General features: G+C 34.0%; 1 protein-coding gene across 2 annotated transcripts in view; it reads left to right on the plus strand.

The window, feature by feature from the left end:
* The window catches only part of LOC149417272 (fibroblast growth factor receptor homolog 1-like), a 279,900-nt gene that overhangs the window by 715 nt on the left and 260,404 nt on the right, over positions 1–18,781 (plus strand). The window lies entirely within an intron of this gene.

Raw genomic sequence — 18,781 nt, forward strand, 5'->3', positions numbered from 1 at the left:
CATAGATATTTAAAAGATACATATGGATAAAACTTTGTGTTACCTACCTATATACCAATGGGTAACCGGATAAATCATCATAATGATAATTCATCACAACTTTAAAAAGTTTTATAAAGTCATGGAAAGTGATGAAAAAAAACTTTACTAACTGGGTTATGTAGGTTAGGTTTGGTTAGGTAAGGTTAGGTTAAAAATTTTTTTTTTTCATCGATTCTAATTACTTTATATCACTTTTTAAAAGTGTGTTGAATTTTCACTGTGTTGAATTATCGCATTTCTCTGAAATCTGATGAAATTACGGCAGTTAATATACGAAATAAATGTCGGTCCTACCCGGTCGGCATTTGGGGAGGTCGAAAGCTATTATGAGGTAAAGAGTTATTTACTCTAGTTTCTGGGAAGAAAGGTTTAATATTCATTCGGCAATTTTTTTAAGGCATTTTAAAATAGATGTGTTGTACAAAGAAAATAAGTTTTTATGTGTTGATTTTTTTTCATATTTCAATCATAAATTCATGTAATTTTTATTTTAGCCTAGCTTGCTTTTAACTCTACTCAAATTTAGGAAAATAACATAAGAATGATACATATTTGGTCATTATTTAAGTACATAATGCATTTCCAGTTCCTATATTAACAAGTTACAGGCAGCGCCTTAGTAAGTTCCCATTTCTTATGTTTGTTTTATATTGGGTACATTATATTTGTACGTAGGTATCAGGCACGTATTAAAAAATATTAAAAATCTGTGTAAAAATAAACGGATTAAAAATAGATTATTTTAAAAAACCCCCTGGCCCAGTGCAAGAAGGGTAATTACATTTTTTTAAATTACCCTCAATCTTGTTCATTGGTCGGTTGTTCTAAAATGGTTCAATGCCACTGAATTGATAATAAATATTCAGTTGCATTAAATAACCTAAGTATAAATTATTCTATGTAGATTTGAATGGAAACCGATGTTGCCACACTCTTTGTAACTTTAGTTTCTAGCCCATTTTGCACGCGCTCTATCTTTCTTACTCTGCTTTCCATTTAATAGAAATGTAAATTTCATATTGATGATGAAACAAATTTCTGCATTTGAAATTTAAGAAAAGAATCATAAAATAAAGAAAAACACAAGAATTACCTATTTTTTGGCGTGTTTCGTGATCCAAATATAAGCTCGATTTGGGCCTATGTTTCCATACAAAACTGTGTTTCACCATGATTATAAAATTCAAATGAGATGGCGATGTACAATTTCAGGCAAGTCTAAGGACGGGTTGTTTCGGAGAATCTGAACAATTCATCAAATTTCAACGTTCATTTTCAAGTTCTGTGAAAGATTTTTTCAAGTTCTGTTTTTATTTCAGTTTCATTAAGCAACTAGCCTACAATGATATAAAAACAGAACTTGAATAAGTCTTTCACAGAACCCGAAAATGAACGTTGAAATTTGATGAATTGTTCAAATTCTCCGAAACAACCCGTCCTAAGATGGACAGACTGTGGCTGTGACAGTGGCTCATTTGTTTCTATTCAAATTTAAATGGGAGGCATTTAAAATTTTCTTCATTATTATATGCAAATAATGGTTAATCTTTGGATCACAACAAAATGTATTGTGTTTTTCTTTATTTAGTCCATTTCATGTCCAATGCCCTGCATATTTTGAGAACCACCGCTTATCGTATAAAACATGTCAACTTAAATTTTTAATAGAATACATGATATTTGTTTTGTTATGTACCTAGGTACATTCAATTGATTATCAACAGTGAAAAGAGATACTAAAAGGTAAAATTCCATTACTGGTAAGTAACCGGAATTTTCTACACGTATTTTGTTTCCATCATTTTGGGTCGTGTGGGAAGCCGTTGTAAACATGCTGAGTGCATTTTTTGTGATGTACCTACTGTGTGAGAATTATTTAAAGATCCACCAACATCGTAAAATAATGCACAAGATTGGAGTTCATGGTACGGTTGACGACAACATTATTTTCCACAAAGAGCTTATATCTATTGGAAGTATAATGGATTTGTAGGCATTGCATACTTTTTACGTGTTTTGTTTTCGTTCGCTACCACATAATGATGTTTAGATGAAAATCAAAAACGACTGTTTAATATTGCTGTTATCTATTTTCTTCTTCAAAAATATAATATCGGTAACCGGATAAACCGTCACAATTATAATTCATCACATCTTTAAAAAGTTATATAATGTGATGGAAAGTGATGAAACAAAAACTTTATTAACTGGGTTATATAGGTTAGGGTAGTTTAAAAAAAAATTATTCATCGTTTCTAATGATTTTACATCACTTTTCAAAAGTGTGTTGAATTGTCACTGTGTTGAGTTATCATGGAACCATAATATCTTATTCTTTTTCATATATATGAAGAGTGTGTTTATGGCGGGAGGCATGCATTTAATTTGTTTACAAATCTACAGTTTTATACCGAGGTTGATGAAATTCGCACACTTGACCTTCACACCAAAGATATTAGAAGAACGAGATGTGCTATGAGCAGTTCTTACTGTGTGGAATTGTTTGGCCGAGTGTCGCCGGTTTTGTTCACCAATACTACTGCACACCTTCGCTTACGCTAAGGTATCCGCACTAATACATAGAACAGATTTCTGTGCGTACACGTCCCGATACCGTTCAAAGTACCCTAATTAGGTAATACTCCGCCTACGGTCCGACGGCCAACATAGCATATCTCGTTCTTCTAATATCTTTGTTCAACACAAAAGGAAGGTCACTCTCTAAATCTGATTGCAAAAACTAACTAACTAACCATCACACCGTTATAAGGCAGGGATAGGCAGAGAGGACGGACCGCCAAACAACTCGGTCTTGGTACACACTTCTTGCCTCATTCACATTCATACATACTCTTCTATTTTTCTAACTCTTGACATGTCCCGATTCGAGTATCTGATTCACTTGATCGTACCATGTATTTCTCGGGCGTCCCCGACTTCTGCTACCATTCGCACATGCATCATATATCCTCCTTACACTCTTTCTTCGCTCATTCACTCTACATTCCCAAATCATCTAAACGTCCCGTTTTTAACCTTACTCATTACGCTTACATCTCCACATTTCTCACACGATCATATATGGATTTACCACACATACGCCTCACGGATCTCATTTCAACAGCATTCAATCTACTTTCATCCTTTCTCTGCTAGTTCCATGCCTCACTTCCATACATCATGGTAGGTACCAGCACTCTACTGTGAACTGCTAACTTCGCTTCTTTGGACAATTTTTTTGTGAGCGCCAACTGCGTTCAGTCCTCCATTAATGGATTGCAAAAACACACTGACTAAAACCCGGGCAATATCAGGGACTTCAGTTAGTATACTAATTTATGTAAATGGGAGTGTGCGTGCCTAAAACAAGAGGAAGGTCATTGTCTGCATTAAATTTGTAAAAATCTCTCCGTAAATCTCGGAAAACGTCGGGTACTTCCGCTAGATGCCTATACAAATAGCGTTTATAATTTCACGATGCAGTACCTATCTTTCGGAACTCTATAATCTCTATACCATATTATCTATCTCTATCACTTCTTTCCCTGTCTCTAAATTTGAATGCTTGCACTATTTTAAAGGAAAATACGAAAGATCAAATGTTGATCTATTGCAATTTTGCATACTTCGTTATGCCATATGGCACTTCAAAACTTTTAGGTACCCACCTACATTCATGTGACGTCTTTTTTTCTTGTAAATGCATTAATTTTGTACGAGTAGATACAGAATTTATGCCAGATGATAAAATGAATCATATTTTTTAATGTGAATACCACACAAAGGACAATTGCTCCCAATCGTCTGGAGTCGCTGAGACTATTGAATCCTCAATTGGGGTATGTTGTGAGACTAAAGGTAGTAAGGGGGGGGGGAACATATGGGAAAGAGGAAGGTAGGGAGTTACCTGGCTATTCAGATCTGGTCACACGTCTAAAGCAAGGTTTAAAATGAATAAATTGTGAAATAAAATAAACTCATCCAATAAAATTTTCTTGGGAAAATTTTGCAAATCAATTTTTATATATGTTGAATTTTGTCCATTTTTTAATATTATTTAGTCTTTAAGGGGAGAGATTTTGTTCAACCCATAGTGCAGTACTGTTTTTTTAGTGATGTGTCGAAACGTTTCATTATCGCTTATAGCGGATCCATCTTGTGTTTTCTGAATCAATGGATAACGCCATACATATTCGTCATGCCATCTTCTCATAATATCTTCAATGCACATTGCAGATTGAAGCCACTGGCTTTTTATGTGAGAATGAATGAAAGATTTCTAAATATGTACGCCGTACAGCCTTATTTATAGAATATTGTGTCACGAACAATGTGATATGCTTTTATCAAAATTCCACTTCGAACCTCCCGTCTACATAGTTGATGGCTTAAGTATATTTTAAATGTACCATGAATCCTGATTGAAAAGCTGTTTAAAAAATTAAAATTTTTGTATGTGTGAATACTTACTTGATGAACATTCCTTCTATTAGATAAACTGAAATAAAATTGGCAGTTTGACACTGAAACGGCAATTATAAAATGTTTTATATTGATCATTTTATATTGGTTAGTTAGTTAGTTAATAATAACTATTATCAATAACATATTATCCATCCTCTATATAATCAAATATGTTATTGTTCGTTTGTTCAAAATCTTAAATCTCGGAAAGTTCTTCACCTTCATAGATGTCACCGGTGACAGGGAAATACAGGCTTTTTTGCAAACCAGCGCCATCTGTGGAACGTAAAAGCAACACGCGCTATTGTTTATCTATCTGCACGTACAGACTGAGCCACAGCAACGCGTGGCGGCGTTCAGCTAGTGATATGAATATACAGGGTGCGGCAGAGAGAACGGACGGTTTTAAAAAAATCATATAATAGTTAATTTTTACTCAAAAATAAATTTATTGATGGAATCAGGTTCGCGAGGAAATAGCATTTGAGACAGCCAAGTGTGGAAAATCACATCATGCATGTTGTGGCCGAAATCGTTGATGCAGTGCTGGAGGCGTTCTTGGAAGTTCGCGTAGACTCTCTCCAACATCGCTCTCTCATCTTGGGCGACTTCCACGCGAATTGCGTCCTTCAATTCGTCCAGAGTTCAGGGCTTGTTCTCGTATACTTTAGCCTTGAGGTGTCCCCATGTCCCCATTTTCAGGAGTTCGAATTGTTCACGGAGCTCCTTCTGGTCTTCTGTTGATCAGTTCACCACGCCTGCGAAGTGATTCAACCCAACGAAGGATGGTGTTTCGAGAGGGAACAGCTCTATTCCGATGAATGTTGAAGTGGTGACGAAACTCACGCTGTACGACGGTGACTGACTCATTATTTCTGACGAAACAATCATAGGCGAAAACGCGGTGCTCCACCGTCCACGGCTCCATGACGACAACTTACTGTTAAAACAATGCTAGGAACTAACGAGTCAAGCGGCACCCCCCCCCCCCCCCACCTCTCTCGTAGACGGAGGGGGAGAGTACTACCCATCTCAAAAACGTCCGTCCTCTCTGCCGCACCCTGTATTAAATCTCTAATCTCTATAATCTTTACCCGTCATAACACAGGGACATCCCTAGCATGGTGGGTGAAATAATGCTACTAAAATGAATTAACTATTTTTTTTGCTAGTGATAGTATATTTTGTTAAGACATTAAATTTTAAATGGTAGCCTTTTTGGGACAATAAAAAAGAATCTTCTGTTCTAGAACACAGTTTTGAGATATAAATCTCATATTTTCATAAATCTTCACGAATATTGCTGAACCTTCAATTTCGCATTGAGTGTTATCGTCCAATACCCTCACGCTCATCTTTTAAAATTGATTAGTTGAAAAATTTACAAATTATGTTTTCTGTAAATTTTATTTGTTTTGTTGAATCATGGAAACTGTGGAATTTAAAAAACCGGTCGACTCTCCGACCATTTAAATTCCTTTTGGCACATGGGATTATAAAAACACGATTAGTTTGATAATTTTCCTATTATAAAATAAATAACCTTTTCTAATAATCGTATAGCGAAATGGTCACTATTACTATAGCCACCGGATGACAACAATAACCATTTCTTTTACACGGTGGTTCAATCAAAGCCTAACTATTTCTGAAATGTTTTTTAAGATACCTACCTATTTATATTCCATGGTAGGAGTAACTATCAATGACCTTTTAAATGTGTTTCTAATAAGTTGATAAATTGAAATTAAACAGAGTTTCTTTTCTACAGAAATCTGGTAATTTTTTTCCTGTTGACTAGTTCACTTTTGACGTTTATTGTGTTATAAAATACCCATTAAAAGACAATTAAATTAAAATAATTCAAAATAAAAGGACAATAATTTTCTGTTAAAATATTATATTATTTTTGATAGTTACCTACTTCATAGCACGTCTGAATTTTTCACGTAATGAGTTACATTTTTGTAATTGACACTTAAATTCAAAGCATGTCCGAATTTTAAAGTTCATTGAACCGAAGTTACAGACACAAACCGAAAATAGTTTTTTTTAGTATGTATAGTACTTACAAATACATATAAAACTTTATTGCTTGTTTTTAAACCAAAATTATTTTATAACGTCTAAAAAAGGAATCCAACATTTGGACACATTTGTCCTGATGATGGACACTGTAACGTTGTCCGAAACGTTGGTGAAAGAAGGAGTTAGCGCAACACGGTATAACACCCCAAAAACAAATAACAAAAACAAAAAAAAAGCTAAAAAAGGTTTCAACTTTATTGAGTCAACTAGTATTTTCACCCAAATCTGAAACATTCATAAATTTTCCATTATTATCGTCACGACTAGAATAAATTTATCTTTCTTTTACCGGTTCAGCATGTCCCAACATCAAGTCGGTGTCACTTTTATTAAATCGTATCAAAATATCAATAAACTTGGAAGTTTATTGCGTTTGTTAACGAGCCAAATGAACTTTTGATTGTCGCTTGGCCATTTTCTATTGTGGATTATTAATTCCCATAATATGTTTATGGCTTTCAATAAATGCGTCCCGCCTATTAAATGCCTTATTTTTATATGCTGATTCCACCACGTGTTTTTAAGTCATTGATAAATAAATAATGATTTTGCCGTTGTGATTTGAATACGATTTTACGTTTTCTTTAAATAATGGGTTTTGAGATTCCTATCCAACTCATATGTCTAACGCCAGAAACAGCTATGTTTAAATATGCAAAAAAACGAAGCAATAATGGCAACGTCCAAACAAAATAATCGTTTTTTCAATACACATAGTACGTAGGAAGCAACCTACCACCGATAATCGTAAAAATAAAAGTGTTTCGTTTTGTTTTTTTCGTGATGTTTGGATATTTCTTGTGGTTGCGTCAAACCGTTAGCTTCGTTCTGCTTCCGCTAACCATAGAGCAGGGTTCAAACATGTACTATTAGATCCTGGCTCGATTTGTACAAAGCGCAGCTAAATGCAAGTTTTTAAGTAATCGACCAACTTCCGTCTTCTCAACATGGGATAATCATTGCGAGTGAGATTTGCCGTTTTTTTCAGTGATGAATGTGAACGTAATCAGTGTTAAATGAGTCGTCGTTCAACTTCTGTCTTTTCAACGCGTGAAAATTGAACTGACATTTTGCATATCTAATCGTTCCGAGATCATTAACGACTGATTATACGTACCGCAGAGAGATACACAATTATTCTCAACTAGGGATTGCCGTGTGTCTGAGCATTGCTTGTGTTTTTAAGTGATTTATCTCGATTACTATCAAAGATATTGTTCTTCTAATATATCTTTGATTACTATCGTAGTGCGGGACCGAAATCGACATCACCATACGGCCAATGTCAAACAACATCACCAAACCTGGCAAGTGCAAATCTGAAAAAAAGTGTATTGGTTTGGGGCATCCCGATCCTAACGGAATTACAAGTATCCTAAGACAGAGGATTGAACTTCCTTTTCTGACCCAGTACGGGACGTGACCCAAAATCTCATCGTACAAAATAAATACATTAATTTTTCCTACATTATTTAAACAAAACTGGCATAGGTAGGACATGTTAATTATTCCAAAATATATATATATTTACCATAATATGTAAACGTTTAGAGTTGAAGTAAATATTAATTTGCGTTGACTTGTGCAAATAATTTTATAACAACATTGTTTGAGAGGTTTTTCTGTATCTATGTACTCTGAATCTCCTTTCTGATGTGATAAACTAGCTTTAATTTATCGAGAACGAAGAAATTTTCGATTTTTCGAAGTTGGGTAACTTGGTACTCTTTTCAATTTGTTCTATTTTAATTCGTTAATCCAAAGAGCGTGTTAGTGTTAACAATGTTAAGAGTGTTACCTACAACTTTAAAATGAAATTTGTAATGTGTTTTAACAATAACAAGGCGTTGTTTTTTTTAAAGCGACTAATTGTTTAATCTCAATAACAGCAGATGATAACTGACAAACATTAGAGTTGCAACCTTAAATTTTTTTTAAAAGAGGGAAATTTACATCAGGCTCACCCGATGGACCACCCTTTTACTAGTAGTTATGTTAACAGTATACCCCGCGTCCAAAAATTAAGTTTCTATGTTTCCCTTAAATCACAACCAAAATTTCCTTTGAAATGATAAGGTACTTAAACACCTACCTACGTCAAATATGATTTAAGATTTTCACGGTCAAAAGTATTTTTGTTATTTGTTTTTGGGGTGTTATGCCGTGTTGCGCTAACTCCTTCTTTAGCCAACGTTTCGGACAGCATTGCAAATAACACATCTGCCCTGATGATGGACACTGCAATGCTGTCCGAAACGTTGGTTAAAGAAGGAGTTAGCGCAACACGGCATAACACCCCAAAAACAAATAACAAAAAAAACCTACCTACGTTATTTTAAACCGTATAAAGGATGTCCGGGGGTAAAGTGCGCTAAACTTCGAAGGGAATCCAACATGATGGTAAAAGTAAAAAAGATGAAAAACTTTTTTAGAAATTCAAATGTTTATTTTCTTATTCATAAAAATTCTTCCAAATAAGAAAATTTATTTTCCACAAAAACAATTCATCTTTTTACCCAAAAAACGTAAGAATTTCAAAAACACTAATCTTTTTTAATTGTTATCATGTAGATTAACCCACTTAAGTTAGAGCACTTTATTCTGTATATTGTGTGATTTTTTTTATTTCAAATACAATTTGTCCTGAGAAACGACATTTCTCAATGACTGCTCCTTTTTCAAATTTTCTTCACGCAGGGAGGTACCTACCACTATATTGATAAAAACGCGAATAATAAAGTCCCAATAAACACGACGACTCCACATTTGGACAAAAATAATTTCCCGTAAAAAACCACATCTAGTAATAAAAAAAGGATTTAACCTTCCTCCCTAGAAACTGGCTCCTAACTGATGTAAACTTTTAAAATGTCTTTTAAACTAAAATTAGTGAACTGTGCCCCTAATTATGTTTGATTGTACCGATATTTATTTCTTATATTTACTGCTGTATATTTTATCCAATATCTCTGAAATTGGTTGACATTGTAAAAATGCGTTTGTGTGCGTGAGTGCCACAATTTTTTTTTTTAAATTTTATTTCGGAAACAAACAGTCATTTATATATTTATCACAAACAGCAATTATTTACAATATGAGACCAATAATGTTCAATATGATTCAATATTTGCATCTATAGAATATATTTATAAATGACAAAGAAATATAAAAAATAAACATTATAAGGAATTACAAAATGTTATAAAAACAATTACAGCCAGTTATTAGTATTAAAGTTTCCTTACTTACTTTACAGTCATCTGTGGAGTCAATAAGTTTATATAATTTTATGTCATCTGCGTAAAATAGGAAAGAAGAATGACAAATAAAACGTTTTATGTCGTTTATATATGATGTAAACAAGAGAGGCCCAAAATGGGAACCTTGAGGTACCCCTGAGGGAATAGTTATAATTTGTGAAATGCAACCTTTTATATGTATAATATATTGTCATCGACAACGGGTCTATCAGCCCAGATTCAGCTCGATTGTCTGTCGGAAAGTAGGTTAATTTCCACTTCCAAGATTTCAATCAATTAATCCATGAATTTATTTATACATTCGTTCATGGAAACAAAATCGAAATGCAAATGGATGTATTTAAAAATAATCTTTACTGAACCATTAATATGGCCACTATCTTAAAATGGAAACGGGACGTACAAACAAATTTGTAGCAGACCAAATAAAAAACGGTCGACTTCGCTATGCTCAATAATTTTATAACAATTTCATGGTGTTCATTAAAACTGAAAACAATAACAATACCTCACTATGACTGAACGTTTGGCGAACCTCCGTAAAAGAATAATATTATCAACGATTTAATGCGAACCGATAAACTTCGCTCCAATAGTCACATTTGACCGACTGACACACACGATTGATCTCAAATGGACCATTTTCTGCTTGATTATGCAAATGGTCCTTTATGGAATCACCTATTCAAAATAGGTACCTAGTACCTACCTACCTATTTACCTACTTCCTGTTGTATTTTATCAACTTTATTTTAGATAAATTAGAAAAAATTATGTTGCATCCAGAAATCCAGACTACATGTATGTATTGTTGATGACTTGATTGATAAGCTGAAAAATGTTAATTGATCAGAAACGTTTTGATTTTCATTTTTGTTTTCGGGAATCAATAAATGAATGTAAATATTGGAAGTGGAAATTAATCCACTTCCCGACGTCTTATCCAGCTGAGATCGGCAGATAGAAATCTCGTTGTCCATGACAATGCATTCTATCAACTTTTGATGGCAATCATATACACACACGTGGATATATACGCATTTCTATGAAATCGGATGATATTAAAGCAATTAACGTACGAAATAAATGTCGGTCCTACCCAATTTGGATTTGGTTCAATTGTTAGCGTGGTTTACTCCAGTCCCTGGGAAGGAAGGTTAAATCCTCAGGCAAACCAAAAAAGCTTTAAAAGACATTTTAAAATAGATATACTATAGTAAGAAACTTTCATTTTTTATATCATTATACCGGAGCTATATAAATCAGATCATCTGTTCTATAAACTGATCTATAAACAGATTATCTGTTGTGTAGCCAATATGTACGAACACAAAGGACGCGGATTTCGGCTGTCTGATTAGTCGGCGTGTAGGCGGCTGACTGGCGCAGGCTCGCCTACGAGAATGTTTATATGTAAACATATGAGACCGCACATAGTGGAACAGGTTCAGATTTGTGTACGAGCGTAGCGGCGCCTATTAGCTTTACCGGAATGTAAAGCTTATAAGTGCTACTCGCCGGTGACGCCGGACGCCCGCGCCGGTTAGTGACGCTTATTCTGTTGAGCAGGAAGGTAGTGCCAACATGAGCGACCTGTTATTGCCGCTGTTTCAACAAATTGCTCGTCTGGGATAAAAGAAATACGTTACACATGTTTTATTTCTTCATTTCTACGAAGGATTCACCAAATGCAAAAAAAAATCATCGTTTGAGGAGCTCGACATTCTGTTAAAACTGACAGCTGCTGTCAGGCTACCGCGCAGGTGGCGCAGATTTTACCCGCGTTCTACGTGTCCACCCCTCGGTGCCAACTGCCGCCGACGAACTCAGGTCGATAATCTGAAAGCCGAAACCCGCGTCCTTTATGTTCGTACAAAATTATTGCACTGCTGATTGCAGCAGTCTAAAAATGCTACCTGACTATCCAGCTCCTATATTTAGTCTTTCCTTTTTGGTACCTATTTTTTGTAGATTAAAATTCAGTGTACCTTTACTAATAATCAAAATAACAAATTTTTTATAATCTTCCTTTTTTGGTTTCAATTAGAGATACTATTATTTTTTTAATGATAAACTGATGTTTAAAAGACAAGGTTTTTATGCTTAGCACAAAGGATAACAAATTATTATAAGAATTAATTACTCGCCTGAAATATCCATACAAATTGAAAATATCTCACGAGTAAAAATAAATCCCGCCGACGGGAATTGAACCCGCACCTTCTGATGTCCGGTCAGGTGCTCTGGACCACTGAGCTACGTCGGCTTATTCCCAGCCCGCCAAATAATTAAATATATACAAGTACTTTAATCGACTATTACTGCTTATTATATTTTTATTTGTATTGTTACTCGGGAGATATTTTCAGTTTGTATGGATATTTCAGGCGAGTAATTAATGCTTATAATAATTTGTTACAATTAGAGATAATGATATCCTCATTGGGATCTCCCGTGCTGAGGATTCCGTTTTGCATTATAGAATTTAATTATGTATACTTATGCAAATATATACATTTATGTATTTTTTAAATGCGTACACCGCACAAGAGTCCCAAGTATAATATTAAATTATTTATATATAATATAAATATAATATTTTTAGTCTGAATGTATAATTACAATTACCACCTTGGACAGTTCTGTTATTCATTGTAATATAATATTCCAGATACCATATTCCTCAGTTTTATGGAGGTTCTGGGAACTTTGACAAAATAATTTGAGTGTGAAATGTCAGGCTCTGTAAAGTCTACGTCGTGTTTTGGTCTACTGAAAAGGTCGCTTTTCGTTCGAGGACTTTTTTTCTTTACCCTTGAAGAAACTGAAAGATTTTTCAATATGTATATGTTACAGTCATAGTGATTAAATAGCTATTTAACATAATGACTGGTCATTATATATAATAACAAAATTGTTTAGACAATGTGATAAATTAATTACTTTTTCCGGATATTATTCATAATATCGGGTCTAAGTTAGTTAAAGTAATAAATACGGTTCAACTGACTTGTTACTCCCCTATCCTAACCTAACCTATAATAACCCAACTTAACCTAACCTACCTAACCTTAACCTATCCTAATCTAATCTAACCTAACCCAACCTAACTTAACCTATCATAACCCAACCTAACCTAGTTTAAATTTACTTTATAAATTAAAGGCAAATTTGAAATTTACCTATACCTATACCTGCTTGTTTTATTACTTTATCCAAGTCTTGAAGATATTTCCCCAACTCAAATACGAGAAATAATTTCTCAATTGAGTTGGGCAATTTTTGTTAAAAATTTCTAATTTTTTCGCAATCAGCCTCGAAATATCTACATTTGTAAATTATTGTAATGTGTTTGATATTCAATAAAAAAAAGAAAATTACATAAAATTGCTAGTTCATTTGATTAATTCTGCGTCAATTATCACTTTGTCTAAATTGGGTAGACATTATAAAAAAATGGCTGGATAGCTCGTATATATAATATCCGGATTTATTACTTTGGCTGTAACATATAAACCGAATAAATAATACTGTGACCACCTCCATGAGTAGGCTCTCATGAATCTGGACCCAATCAAATATTATATTTGGGTTTTATAAAGTAGAATATTTTTATTAAAATAAAATATTTAATGCATATTCACACATTGTTCCCAAATAAAAGATTCTCTCAGTATAATCACCCGGGTGAGAGACCATACACGGAGAAAACTTACTGATTTAAAATTACTAATTTATTAAAACATCTCTTCAAATTATTCGAATTCCTGTTAAAAACGGGATGGCAGACCTTTAACGAATAAATCGACAGATTTCATAATAAACTGTCAGTAAAACACGAATGTGTTATGGCGATATTTTTATTTTATTTTATATTATAGAAACAAACAGTACATGATTTACAGAGATGAAACAATATACCTACATATCCTATAATTTCTATACACGCTATATCCGATTTTTTGACAAAATGATCTGAGTATGACATCTTGTTCACATTTTTGCGAGCAACAAGAGGAGCCAAAAATTGAGTTACAAAACCCTCCTTATCACGACCAAAAACCATGTTAAAACTGCGAGTGAGAAACCAAATCCGCTATATCATACAGAAAGTTACTATCAAAGCGCGCTATATCGGATTCAACCAATCACAAGCAGTTGTTTTGCCAAAATACAATATGGCCGCCGCTCTGACGCCACGCTCGTGTGTCAAAATGATCTACGCGTGTGTTTCTAAACCCGCCATGTCGGCTCAGTTGACTTTCAAAAGCCTCTATATCACGAAGTGAGTATCAAAATCCGCTTTATCCATTTTATTTATCGAAATTACTTAATTATTGCTAGACATATATAGAAAAATAAATGCTTTCCGAAATTTTATTACTCCAATTCATTACATAAAAAATTTTAATGCAATTACTTATGTACGCTAGAGATGTGACAGTTTTTTGCGGTTTTCTCCAAATCAATGAAAGTTGATATAGCGGGTATAGAAATTACACGACTCAATTACAGTAATAAGATACTTCATGTTGTGTACCTATGATATGTTTCCTTGTAATGTCTGTTAAGTGGTATGTTTATTCCTTAATTACCAGGTGACGTGTGTAATATATGTGTGAGTGTTTGTGTGCGTGTGTGTGTCTGTATGTATGCGCATTGAACAGTTTAAATTATTGACATGATGCCAATTTTGAATTTGGGCAGTGAATCCGGAAAAAATGTCAAAGTTTGAGTTAAAACAAATATTATTTAGAGTGTATTTTATGAACACGTGTTCATAAAAAAACAAATATTTTCGCATTTCGTCATTATATAATAACTGGATAAATGCAACTGCATGAATGCGTTTGCTGGTATATTATGAAAGAATAATAGTTTATTGGGAAATAGGAGTAGGAAGATGCTGAACAATGAACAAAATTAGTCTTTCTACTTTTGTTAGGACGGGTTGTTTCGGAAAATTTGATGAATTGTTCAAATTCTCCGAAACAACCCGTCCAGTGTTGCCAAGTTAGCATATTATATGCTAAATTTGGCATAATTACTCGATGTTTAGCATAACTATTATGCTTTTAGCATATAGCATATTTATTTGGCTTATTTTTACAGAAACATGAAAACAATAAAAACCAATTTTTTAACTAACAAAAATGATATCGATTGAAAAACTGGTGTCTCAATGGAGAAACATAGTTCACATTAAATGGGAATCCTTGATTTCCACTGTAGAGTTTTGGAATGAAGTCATGCAATATAAAGATGCAGCTAATAATAACCCCTTCGGTGATTTATGTCAGTTTGCAATGTCTATTTTAACATTGCGGCATTCAAATGCGGACATTGAACGTGTATTTAGCCAAATTAGTCTGGTCAAAACAAAACTCCGAAATCGTTTGGCGGTGAGAACCCCGAATGCCATTTTGTACGCGAGATTTGGCCTAAAGAGAGCAGGAAAGTGCTGTTATTCTTACACTGTTCCTGACGAAGTACTACGCTGCATTGGGACCAAAGAAAGTTACGACTCCGTCTCTCAGCCTTCCACATCAGCTGCTGTTAATGAAGAAGAAGAATATGAAGATTAAGATATTGATATTTTATTTCACTGATTTTATTTCTAAATTAAATTTATGTTAGCTTTTTTTGGCATTTTTTAAAGTAATTTAGCATTTTTCTTGCATATTTTTCCCATCGTCTATTTCTCGACAAATACTAAGTTAAATTTATGTTGGATTTTTTTTGGCATTTTTTAAAGGAATTTAGCATATTTCTGGCATATTTTTCCCATCACTCTAGCATATTTTGAAGTAGTAGAGTTGGCAACACTGAACCCGTCCTTAGTCTTCCTCCAAATTCTTCAACCTTACACGCAATAGTGAGTCTAAGTAAGAATAACTCTTGGGCGGTTCTCGCTCTCAGATTTTTAATTTCTCTAAAACAGTTTAAAAAAAAAACAAGTAGGTAAGTACCTACCCAATACAAAACTTCCATTATTTTACACAACACAACACATGGACAATGTGCATCGTGCATTGTCTCCACAAAGAAAAGCAAAGATGCGTTTACGAGCTGATTATAGTTTTTGGTGTGAGGTTTTAGACTTGAGCTTGGGCGCACAACAATGTTATGTTTAACAAGCGTTGTTTATCTTCTTCGGAAAAGCCGTAAAAATAAAATAAGTTGAGAGATGACAAATACAGGGTTTTCCAATAAGAGCTGTTATTTTGAATAGACCATTATTTCGGTAGATGTTATTTTTGAAGCTGTCATTTTTTAACATTTGACAAGTAGAAACTACGCCATTAATAAAAATGGAACGTTACACGCTTCTTAAAATGAGGCTGGAGTAACAGTTACGGTGAATGGATCGCTATCGAGAGATGATTAACGATTTTTTATGGCCGGAATTGGATGATATTGATCTGGACAACGTTTACTTTCAACAAGACGGCGCTACGTGCCACACAAGCAACGAAACCATTGATCTTTTACGATTGAATATCAAAATAACACCTCTTATTGAAAAAACCTGTATTTGAGTTATTTTTGTAAATAGTAACAAATCTTGAGCTTGGTCATAGGAATATATGTTTTACCACACTTAGCCTCAGAGATTTCTAAATCCAGCATTCATAGTAAAGGAAATAAGGTTCGATTCATGAAAAAATCATATAATCTTACTAGGTATACCCTTGTTAACTAAAAACCTGTCTTATCTCACCAAATATTGATTCGATTGACTTAGAAGTGGTCCCATTTGATTAAACACGAATCAAAACATATTAAATGATACCTCACTCGACCTAGTTGGTAGACATCTATTTTTCAAAAATACCTCCCTCGCCCCAGAGTGGCGGTCCACCATTTTTTTTTGGGCGGAATCTGCAGTTGTTCATTTACACCACCAAGAAATATAGATGAGCACAGTCCCATGAATGCAACAATTTTGTCATTTATTTTGTGGATTTTACCTGCACCATCAATCTGCTTCCGCCATTCTTCTGTCAATTAGGTATCTCACTGACTGTCACACTTTGGGGTTGGTATCCAGAACCTCGTTATGAATTGCTAGCCTCGCTTCATTTAAACAATTATATAAGCGACGACTTGAATTCCTGGAAGGCCTCAAAGTGAATAATTTAGAGTATTGTCGGTTACCAAAATAATTCACATTTAAAAAATAAATGACCAGAAAGATTCTCGAGGTTATTTTACAATTGCAATGTTTGATAATTGTGCATGTTGTGCTAAAATCAGTACACAGCACGTTTTATAAAAATAAAGTGGTTGTCATTCTTGACTCAATCTCAAGCATTTTAAACGCTAAAATGAGCTAGGCAAGAGAACACTTGTTTATTTTTTACAGGTGGGATGTTTATATTTTGGGATCAAATGTGGACAGGAAATAAACGATATTTTAAGCGTCCTACTGTTTTCTGTCTTTGCAAGATCTTTAACCTAACTGATTTGGAATCGTCGTATTGACAAAGTGGTGAATCGTTATGATGTCGTAAAAAAAGCTTAGGTTGTAGATTGTTTCCTAATGTGTACGTCATTCAATCCCACATAAGTTTGATATTGTTCGTAGACCATTGAACTCATTACCTCTTGCCATATTTAGTATAAATGCAATAAAATATTTATTTTTCTATTATCTCGAGATGGCACCTTTTTTGGATACATAGATGGTGGTCGGTCCCGTTACGACCATGTGGCATAGTGGAATTCCATCAGTAAAACAAAACGATTTTTATAATAAAACACTGAAGAAATCCATTGTAATATTATACTGTCAACTTTATGGGTATTTTCCACTTCTTTGTTGTTTAGATGGAAGTTTTTTCGTTGAATTGAGATTGTTTAATAATGCCAGCTACTTCTTGAGCCAAAAAAATTGGATTACCTTGCAGCGTCCATCATCAGGGCAGATTTCCGTGCCACCTGCCATGAACACCTGACTGCAGTAGGTACGTCTGCACAAACCCTGAAAGTAAAATACCTTTACTTATCAAATACACGTCATCCTCAAAATGACCAAAGTAAGAAATATCTTCTGTTAAGATCATAATATTCCAGTTGTATTAGAATTTTTGGACCGAGCCTGTATCGGAATAATATCTACGCACGTAATATATTTTTATTTCCTCTTTTGAAAAGTATCCTCTTTACGAATCTTTACCTGTAATACTGTATTATCTCTGTCAGTAGTTAGGTACCTACCTATTGTATCTTACCTGTAATACTGTATCATCTCTGTTAGTAGTTAAATACCCACCTATTGTACCTTACCTGTAATACTTTATTATCTCTCTTAGTAGTTAAGTACCTACCTATTGTACCTTACCTGTAATACTGTATTATCTGTCAGTAGTTAGGTACCCACCTATTGTACCTTACCTGTAGTATTGTATTCTCTTTCAGTAGTCAGGTATCCACCTATTGTACCTTGATGAAATAATAGTCCAATTTTACACTGTTCCCATATCAATCAATTCACATAATGTTACGTTATAGTCCAGTCAGTGGGGGATAAAAAAGGGCTCCACCTTGCAAAAGGTTAGGTAGTAGCGATTTTCACATATGTTGTTAAGATTGGGACTCTAAAGAAAAAAAAAAGTTTTCGACCTTGGGAGGGTCGAGCTCGATCCGCCATCTTGGATTGAAGGTGCCAAAATTTGTTTTTTTCAAAATAATTGTGAAGTGGTCGTTTTTACAACCAAATTGTTGAAAGCAAACTTAAAGACAACTAAATTACCTACATTTTTTGTATAAAGTTTTTTTTTATAAGTCTAATAGGTAACGAGTTACAGCGGTTGAAAGAAGAAAATTTTGACAAAAAATTGTAAAACTCCAGTTTTCTTGATAAATTTTGTACGAACATATTACACAATATCATTTTAACGTATTTCTACGCTACGTTACAATAT

This window comes from Hesperophylax consimilis, chromosome 15, assembly GCF_061612785.1.
Source record: "Hesperophylax consimilis isolate HC1 chromosome 15, BYU_Hcon_1.0, whole genome shotgun sequence".
Taxonomy (NCBI): Eukaryota; Metazoa; Arthropoda; class Insecta; order Trichoptera; family Limnephilidae; genus Hesperophylax; species Hesperophylax consimilis.